Below are 9,237 nucleotides of genomic sequence, written 5' to 3'. Positions count from 1 at the left end.
ACAAACACACAAACATACAAACATACATTGCAACTCTTCTAAAAAGTATATTAACCTCTCTCTCTCTCTCTCTCTCTCTCTCTCTCTCTCTCTCTCTCTCTCTCTCTCTCTCTCTCTCTCTCTCTCTAAAAGCTATAAACTCTGTATTTAATGTAGTAAATATTAAAGAATGAAAAGATTTAAGCTTAAATTCCTCCCCTGGAGAAGTATTGGAACTTCTTCCTCGCTTGAGGAGAACCGCCATCTCCCACCTCCTCCTCGTGTCAAGCTGTTTTAAAACAATTTCCTAATATAGTTTTGTTCCTAATATAGTTTTGTTCCCATCAGTGTAAGTGAAATAGGGTCGGCGAATTACAGGTAATTATATTTGCCCAATAATTATGGTATTTCGAAAATTAACATGAGTTAAACTCGAAGTACTTCAGGAAGCCAATATGGCTTCCAGGTGACAGGTGTCTGAGCCGGCAAATATTAAACTGTTCGAACCGGTTATACCACTTATTTACACCAGTACTGTTGACCGTGCTATTTGACCGGCATTTATTTTGCATTTGGATATTATGCCTAAGGTATGAATAGGCCCAGGTTACCGAAATGTCTGGTATGGTCCCATGTTTAGTATGGGGTCACGTGGCCTATAAGTGGCTTGTATAGCGTTTTAATACTTGGGAATTTAAGTAGATATATAATTAATGTTTTTATTTATTATAAGGATTCTATATATCTGGTTTAGATCATTGAAAATTAGTTGAAAATAGAAATTAGCTCAAAATTAGGTTAAGCAGACTTGGGCTAATCCCGTTTTCTATGCTAAGGTAAAATTTATATTCTTTAATTTGAATGAATTTTCATTAATTCGTTTGCAATGATTTTCACCAGTCAAAAAGACGATAGTTTTAGAATTTGTTAATTTATTCTCATTTATTTCCTTATTTCCTTTCCTCACTGGGCTATTTTTCCCTATCGGAGCCCGTGGGCTTATAGCATCTTGCTTTTCCAACTAAGGGTTGTAGCTTGGCTAGTAATAATAATATGGCGTCAGACCTAACCTGACTTGACTTACGATGTCTTCAATAGCTGTTTTGTGGGGTTAGTTTGACGCTCATGTTTCTTGCATAAATAGTTTACGTTTTCCGGGTATTATTTTACTGTATTACAGGGCAATGTAACCTAAGAATAAATACTTTTTCTTACAGAAAAAAATACTCCGTAAATACTTTTTTTCCGTCGCAAATGAATACTGTATATAGTTTCAGCAATATATATATATATATATATATATATATATATATATATATATATATATATATATATATATATATATATCTATGTCCTACGATAATGGGGGACCCCCAGTGGGAACTCGGGGTTTTGGGTGGGGAAAACATACTGGGGAAACGATATATAAACGTAAAACAAACCTTTTCTTCTCGATACATTACCTTCTTGGATGTATAATAAACTGAGGAAAAGACAAAACAGTATAACTGGATGAACTTTGGAGGCGCCGTTGCAAAGACTTAGTCTCGTGAAAAAATACGTTAACCAGAGCTGCCAACGTCTGATCTAGATCAAATGTTAACGTAACATGCTAACGTTAGCTGTGTTTTTCATTTAATTTTTCTCATTCTACTTGCCGGCTGTAGTCGCTCTTGTTCGTTTGTTCGTACATAGCAAGTTTCGACCTTCTGCGCTAAAACCCCGCCTCCCTGCGCAGAGACTTTTCCTCCACCAATAGGATTTCTTCTTCTCTAATCGTAAAATATAATCAATCGTCTTCTCCACCAGCTCTGTTCAAGTCTATTACTTGATCCAGTTCAACTATATCATTCCTTTTATGTAATACCCTCGTATACATATTACGTTTGACCCCAGTATTACACGTTTCATTTTCCGAGACCTTTTAAAATCACCATTTTATATACCCATCGAATATTATTTATCATGCATTCCATTTTATCTTCATATATTACTTTTATATATTTTGTTATTACCTTGTCACGCCCAGATTTCACATAAATACTTGCTCTGGACAAGTTTCCCATTTTAGTTCATTCATGATTACTCTCTAGACTGCGTTGCTTTTCCGTTAACCAATCACGAACCCATACTTATCTAAAGTTTGCATTAGGGGGTTAATATTTCCCTACCCCCACCTTCCAACAAACCCTTTTCCGTGGAAACCTTTGCCCAAGTCAGGTCTTTGTTAGTTCAAGTGACTTCTTTTTGCGTATTTTACGATCGAAGTTTTAGAAAATTGTAACGACTTCAGTAATCCGTACTTGAAACTATTTTGGTGAATTCCAATGTTGATAATTTTCTTAAATCTCGTAATGTAATATACCAACTTTTACAGTGTTCCAAGTGCTGTACTAAACTAAGGTAAAGCCGTTGTTGCCACAGACTCGGTCACAACACCCCCGTGACCCACAAGTTACGTCGTCACGATCATAAAAGCAAGTCATTAATTTCTTTAACTTTAATGTGTTAGTTTTATTATATTTTGTTAAGAGTGCGAAGCTCAACATTACCGCTTGCCAGTGCATACGAGGTTGATGTTTTATTTTCCTGTGATCGTAAAAGAGGAACAAGAACCATTATATTTAACTTTGCTAATGTTAGCGTGCGCAGCTCAACATTACCGCTTGCCAGTACATACGAGTTTGATGTTTTATTTTCATGTGAGCGAAGCGAGCCAGTGGAGGAACAAGAACCATTATATGTGATGTTATCGTAACCGTGCTAACGTTATCGTAACGTGAGTGAACTGATACATATTAACTATATATATAACGAACGGCATTATATTGAGTGTGTGACCTGGGAACCCCTAGGTTAGGTTAGGTGGGTTTGTTAGGTTCTGTACCCTTTCTGTACTTTTTTATATAGTGTAAAGGTTATTCTAATAGCCAGGCGTTCTCCATCATGAGGCTCAGTACTACACAGTACTCGAGAAGTTTTATTCCAGCTGTTACCAAGTTATGGAATGATCTTCCTAATCGGGTAGTTGAATTAGTAGAACTTCAAAAGTTCAAAGTTGGAGCAAATGTTTTTATGTTGACCAGGCTGACATGAGTCTTTTTATAGTTTATATATGACATATCTGTTTTTGACGTTAATAGTTTATATATGACATGTCTGTTTTGACGTTGTTACTTTTTTTTAGTATGATTTATTGTTAATTTGTTTTCTTCATTTATTTATTTCCTTATTTCCTTTCCTCACTGGGCTAATTTTCCCTGTTGGAGCCCCTGGGCTTATAGCATCTTGCTTTTCCAACTAGGGTTGTAGCTTGGATTGTAATAATAATAATATGGAAAATTCTTTAAAATACACATGATAATATTACCGTAGCATTGCTAACGTTAAGCAATGCCATTGTAATGCTGTGTATCATGGGTAACGTTGCTAATGTTACCGTTCTCAGTATATTCGTGAGTGAAGTGACACGGAATTTGAACAAGTCATTATATTTAAACAATTTAACAAAATATATAATAAAAAGACACCTTATATTTGAATATTTTAACAGAAAATGTTTTCCTGGAGAAAATAACGTGATTTAACCGATTTTCACCTTCATTTCATCTGTAATTACAGCAACCAGTTCGGCTACTTAAAGTTAGTCGAATTGATTGTTCTGTTGGTTTGTGGTTGAAATGAAGGTCAAATTCGGTCAAATCACGTTATTTACTACAGGAAAACATATTTTCTGTTCGCAATCAGAACCTGTAATACGGTAAAACTTGACGGTGGTAGGACGATTGCTTACTGGACATTTGCGTCCCGGACAATTGCGTCCCCGGACTTTTTCATCCCGGAAATTTGTGTACTTGTACTTGTTTTTAGTGACCAGGTAATATTTGTTAAGAGATACGGAATTAACTCTCTCTTTATGTCTGTCTGTATGTACAGTATGTATGTATGTATGTATGTATGTATGTATCCATGCTATCGCTCGATTACAGAACTATTAATTATTGTAGATAAGATATATGTCATAAAACCACTGAGGTACAGAACTTAGAATTACTGTACTTATCTATGATTTTTCTTTTGTATTTACGTAGACCTTTAGAAAACAATTCCTGAGTTCTCTAGAGGGGAAGAGAATTTTTATTCACGGCAGTTCAACCTCAGTTGTTGGAGTGGGCATAGGATTCAACCAACTCAATTTCATCGTGGAATGTTCATGACCGAACAGCTGATGACTTGTCGAGGTCCGATAATAGTTTAGAAGGGTGGCATAACACAATTCAGAATTATATAACATGTCATCACCTCTCCATTTGGAAACTAATTGATGCTCTAGAGAAAGTAGAAAAGCTGTGGCGCAGAAAAAGGAAAGTAGACTATCATTCTTACGAGACATTGTTCATAACATGCATACCTTTTAGGTATGAGCTTAAAAGTAGCCATCGTAATTCATTATTAAAAAAATATAACCTAAACTTTTTAGACATATAGAAAATTTATAGTGTATACATATATATAAAAAATCTTCCATTTTATAAAGTTTTTAAAGATTATAAAACGTGCAAATGAAATATTGATGTCTATATATATGTCCTTTCGTCTCCAGTATGGGTAAAGGTATAATTATTGCCAAAGTATGAATTAAGAATCTAAATTACTTGATGCTATTAAAACATATGCATATTCAGTGTGGATAAAGGTATAAATGAAATTACTGTGTAAAAGTATAGTGTAAAGGTAAGGATGAAAAGCTTTATAGAATCAGTAATACACACATACAGGTACGCAAATATCTGGGACGCATATGTCCGGGGACGCAATTGTCCGGGACGCAAACGTCCAGTACGCAAATGTCCTAGAACCAAACTTTACCTTTTTCCCTATTGGAGCCCTTGGGCTTATAGCATCTTGCTTTTCCAACTAGGGTTGTAGCTTGGCTAAGTAATAGTAATAATAATAAGGCGTCAGACCTAACCTGACTTAATTTACCATGTCCTCAATAGCTGTTTTGGGGGGGGGGGGTAGTTTCAAACTCGTGTTTCTTCCGTCAGTAGTTTTAAGATGCAATATACAGGTATTTCCATCATTTTCTGTTAATGAGTGGAATTAATTATAGGTGCTACATAAAACGAAGAGATAGAATTATGGGTAAAGTTTTACAAGTCTACAGGTTATCAATCCGAACAGAAAATATATGTTTTCATGCAGCAAAAAACGTGATTTAACCGAATTTGACCTTCATTTCAACCGCAAACAAACCGAACAGTTTGACGAACGCCAAGTACCCGAACTGGCCGTTGTTGTTGCATTTGAAATGAAGGTGAAAATCGGTCAAATTACGTTATTAGAGGAAAACATAATTTCTTTTAAAATGTTTAAATATAATGGCTCTTTTTCCGCTGGCAGAAAACATGAACATCATGCTCGTATGTACTGGCAAGCGGTAATGTCGAGCTGCGCACGCTAACATTAGCAATGTTACGCTAAATATAATGTTTTTTGTTCCGCCACTGGCTTGCTTCGCTCGCAAGAAAACAAATCATCAAGCTCGTATGTACTGGCAAGAATTAATGTTGAGCTGCTCACACAGAAATGAGTAAAACTAACACATTAAAATTAAAGAAATTATTGACTTTTATGACTGGGACGACAAAGCTTGTGGGTCATCGGGGTGTTGTGACTGTGATGACTTAACTTCGATGACTGGGACGTGGAAAGTTGTGGGTCATCGGGGTCCTATGACTGTGATGTCGGGTGTTGCTGGTCTTGGGGGTCCCCTGGCTGTTGCTGTATCGGAGGTAGAGGAGGGGAGAGGCGACTGGCAGTAAGAAAGATGTGGAGCAATAAGGTATGCCCTTGGTAGTTGTGGGTAAAGAACCTGGAAAAATATTGCCTGAAATAATCAGTCTTCATTCCAGGTCTATGGACCCACTCCTTCACTTCTCCGCAGAGCCGTTCTGTATTTTCGGTATGTATGGTTGGGTCTTTGGGGTCGACGAAATGTTCCGAGTGGTTTACAGTTTTGTGCTGGTAACCTATTTCAGAAAGTGTGTTGTAGGCAGACCACTTATCGCTAATAATTAACGCTACGTGGCTTTATATAATGTTGAATTTGAGGAATTAGGGTTGCAGCAGCATGTTTAGTAGAGGAGGAGGGGAACTATAAGGGATTATAAAAACCACATTTTACAGTCGCAAGAACATCACCTAACCGAATGTTTCCTACCTAACCTAACCTAACCAACCTAACATAAGGTTCTCCACCTAACCTAACCTAGGAGCCGTATCCTTAGACTGCCGTACTCTTATCTTACCTGTCCCAACGTACTGCATTCCCCCCTAAGAAATTTCTTACACACGTTCAATACCCCCAAAGACTTATTTGGCGCTTAACGGTCTCCCATGGTTGTATTTTGCTTTGCTGTCACCACCAGTCGCCTCTTGATTATCGAAAAAGTATTCCGTAACCTCCGAACAGAAACTTCGCCAATCGACACTGGTTTTACAGAATACTGTATATCAATACCCTTCATGAGTTTATCATGATCCCAATGTTTACGTAAGAAATGATTAACAAATAAAATTATCTTCCATGGGGCAAGGTGACTTTTATCTAAAAATATACCCTTATAGGTAGTTACTGTATATCCACATCGCCGTTTCTTCTTTGTCATAGCTATCTTAGTTTCAGTATTGCAGTAATAGACGTGAATATCTTTCCCGTATGATAGCCATGAACGGCGCTTGGAACACTAAACGCTGGGGTATTACATTATGAGATTTAAGAAAGTTATCAACATTGTATGACGTATCAAAGAATTCACCATGAAATTAAGGAAATGCTTTCAAGTAAGGAATACTGCAGCCACTACAAGTTTCTATAACTTCCATCGTAGAATACGCAAAAAGACCTCGCTTGAACTGACAAAGACCTGACTTGGTCAAAGGTTTCCACGGAGAAGGATTTGTTGGGAAGGGTATGGAGAGATCACTTGAAGAGATATGGGAAGGGGTTTGGAAATATTAACCCCCCTGTGTAAACTTTCCATACGTATGGGTTCGTGATTGGTTAACGGAAAAGCAATGTATGGGTTCGTGATTGGTTAACGGCAAAGCAATGTATGGGTTCGTGATTGGTTAACGGCAAAGCAATGTATGGGTTCGTGATTGGTTAACGGAAAAGCAATGTATGGGTTCGTGATTGGTTAACGGCAAAGCAATGTATGGGTTCGTGATTGGTTAACGGAAAAGCAATGTATGGGTTCGTGATTGGTTAACGGCAAAGCAATGTATGGGTTCGTGATTGGTTAACGGAAAAGCAATGTATGGGTTCGTGATTGGTTAACGGCAAAGCAATGTATGGGTTCGTGATTGGTTAACGGAAAAGCAATGTATGGGTTCGTGATTGGTTAACGGCAAAGCAATGTATGGGTTCGTGATTGGTTAACGGAAAAGCAATGTATGGGTTCGTGATTGGTTAACGGCAAAGCAATGTATGGGTTCGTGATTGGTTAACGGAAAAGCAACGGAGTCTAGAGAGTAACCATGAATGAACTAGAATGGGAAACTTGTCCAAGAGTAAGTATTTATGTGAAATTTGGGCATGACAAGGTAATAACAAAATGTATAAAGGAATAATAGCAAGATAAAATGGAGTGTATAATGAATATTTAATGGGAATATAGAATGAGGTGATTTTATAAGAGAAAGAATAATAAAACGTGTAATTCTTAGGTCAAATGTAAAATGTATATGTGGGTATTACATAAAAGGAATGGGTTAGTTGTACTGGATCAAGTGAAATACTTGAATAAACGGGGTGAGGTAGAATACTTGAATGTGGCAGGTAAAATGACGTAGTGGGAAAATTGGTAGGGGCTATCATCATCATCATCATCATTTCAGCCTTCAAAAGTCCTTTGTTGGATGTAGGCCTTCCCCAGGTTCCTCCACAGACTTCTATCGCAAGCTATTCTGTGCCACTGTAGCTTATGTTGGTCTAAGTCATCTCGCCAGCGGGTTTTTTGTCTTCCTCGGTTTCTTGTGTATCCTCGGGGTGTCCAGAAGGTTGTTCGTGATGTCCATTGGTTGTCTGTCATCCTGGCAATGTGGCCTGCCCAGTTCCATTTGAGCTTGCTAATGGTTTCAAGGATATCCATTACTTTAGTTTTTTGACGTATCCATTTAGCTGTTTTTCTATCCTTCCATGTTAGATTTAGCATAATTCTCTCATGTGCCCTCTGCATTGTTCGTAATTTAAGGGAAAGCTCATTTGTTAGATTCCAAGTTTCGGCCCCATAGGTGACAGTGGGGAGGATACACTGATCATAGACTTTCCTTTTTAAGATGATAGGAATCTTCTTATTTTTTAACACTGTACTGGCTCTTCCAAACGCTTGCCAACCGAGGGTTATTCTTCTTTTTATTTCGCTCTCTACAGGCGTCATGTAAAGAGATTCGTTGTCCATGGTAGATGTAGTTGTCCACTTCCTCAATTTGTTGGTTTTCAATTTCAAGTATGTCATCTGCATTTTCAGTATATTTATTGCTCATGACTTTGGTCTTTTGGAAGTTCATGTGGAGGCCAATTGATTTGCTTGCTTCATTTAGCTCGGTGAGCATATGTTGAAGCTCTTCTTTGGTGTGAGCAATGATAATGATGTCATCAGCAAATCTTAGGTGACTTAGATATTCTCCATCTATTTTTATTCCTTTTTCTTGCCAGTTGAGTTGTTGGAAAGCTCTCTCCAGGCAGGCAGTAAACAGTTTGGGTGAGCTAGTGTCACCTTGTCTGACACCTCTCTTGAGTTGGAATGGTTCAGAGTCCTTGTGGAGACGAATAAATGATGTTGCATGGTCATAGATGTGACAGAGTACATTAATGTAAACTGAGTCAACTCCCTGTTCTTCCAGCGCTGACATGACCACCTCAGTTTCATCCGAGTCAAATGCTTTGGTGTAATCTACAAGTGCTACTACTAGTGGTATCTTATATTCATTTGCTTTCTCAATGATTTGGTTTACTGTTTGTAGATGGTCAATTGTGGAGTAGCCTCTTCTAAAGCCCGCTTGTTCCCTTGGCTGATTTTCATCAAGCTTTCCTACAATTCGGTTGGTGATCACTTTGGTGAAAATTTTATAAATAACATTAAGGAGGCTGATTAGCCGTTGGTTGTTCATGTCCCTGGGGTCGCCTTTTTTGTAGAGTAGAATGAGGATAGCTTTATTCCACTCTTCTGGCGTTTTGCTCTTCTTCAGACA

The 9,237-nt window shown here is 37.6% G+C and overlaps 1 long non-coding RNA gene across 1 annotated transcript in view; it reads left to right on the top strand.

Annotated features, from left to right (window-relative positions):
* The first annotated feature begins 237 nt into the window (after positions 1-237).
* Positions 238-9,237, top strand: part of LOC137637726 (uncharacterized) — a 37,258-nt gene continuing 28,258 nt past the window's right edge. The window contains exon 1 of the long non-coding RNA XR_011043765.1: positions 238-357. This is a non-coding gene — a long non-coding RNA (uncharacterized lncRNA). The remainder of the gene's footprint in view (positions 358-9,237) is intronic.

Source organism: Palaemon carinicauda, unplaced genomic scaffold (genome assembly GCF_036898095.1).
Source record: "Palaemon carinicauda isolate YSFRI2023 unplaced genomic scaffold, ASM3689809v2 scaffold95, whole genome shotgun sequence".
NCBI lineage: Eukaryota > Metazoa > Arthropoda > Malacostraca > Decapoda > Palaemonidae > Palaemon > Palaemon carinicauda.
Note: the sequence above shows the minus strand (reverse complement) of the source record. Positions and strands in the feature narration are given on the sequence as shown.